Source organism: Seriola lalandi, unplaced genomic scaffold (assembly GCF_002814215.2).
Source record: "Seriola lalandi dorsalis isolate HSWRI2012SDOR001 ecotype SW California unplaced genomic scaffold, Sedor1 jcf7180002054981, whole genome shotgun sequence".
In the NCBI taxonomy this organism is placed as follows: Eukaryota; Metazoa; Chordata; class Actinopteri; order Carangiformes; family Carangidae; genus Seriola; species Seriola lalandi.
In genome coordinates, this window is record NW_019525661.1 from 1355495 (window position 1) to 1356392 (window position 898).

General features: G+C 37.1%; 1 pseudogene; it reads left to right on the top strand.

Moving 5' to 3' along the window:
• The window catches only part of LOC147817094 (uncharacterized), a 2481-nt pseudogene extending 1687 nt beyond the window's left edge, over nucleotides 1-794 (top strand).
• The last annotated feature ends 104 nt before the right edge of the window (nucleotides 795-898 follow it).

Here is an 898-nt window from a genome sequence, read left to right on the forward strand (position 1 = left end):
CTGCCATCAACTTACAACAGCTACCCTGAGCTTCCAGCAGAAATGGAGGCTGTATTGTCCAGCAACTCCTATGAAATGGACATTTTATAAGAGCTGCTGAGTGATTTATGAACACATACACATTTTTCTCTTCCCCATGGGTGCCAGCGATGTAGGTTTAGATTGTGTGAATGTGGGATAGAGCATGTAAGGAGAAAATGTGATTAGCTCTGGTGCTGTGTGATTAGTGCAAAATGATTTTTTTTTACATTTCAAGATTTTGTTTTTATTATATCAAGAAAAATGAACTTACTTTGCTTTCAGACACTTTTTGTTATCAGAGCATGTAAGGAGAATATTTGACTAGCTCAGGGGCTGTGTGATAAGCACAGATTGATTTTTTTATTTTGGATATATTATTTATGTCATACCAAGAAACAGTTAACAATTTACTTTGATTTAAGAAACTTTTTTTTTTTTTTAAAGTATATTTTTTTGGGCTTTTGTGCCTTTATTGGACAGGATAGTAGAGAGAGACAGGAAATGAGGAGGCAGAGAGAGGGGAAGTGACATGCAGTAAAGGCCGTCCGATGCGGGACTCGAACCGGGGCCAACTGCAGACTGTAGCCTCTACACATGGGGCGCCTGCTTAGACCACTACGCCACACGACGCCCCAAGAAACTTTTTTTTTTTATCAGTTTAGGATGACAATGTTTGGACATTAAAAATACTTTTGTTATATTTTAACTGTTAAATCATAATAGAATTTGAATCTCTACCTCATGTCAGATGTTAATACTCACAGTGTTTGTGAAACTGCTCATTACATTACTTTGAGGTGGTTTTTTTTTACAACTAGAATCACAGGTTGCTGTCTTGATATGTTTCCACCCACAATCATATAATTGGACATGTTCC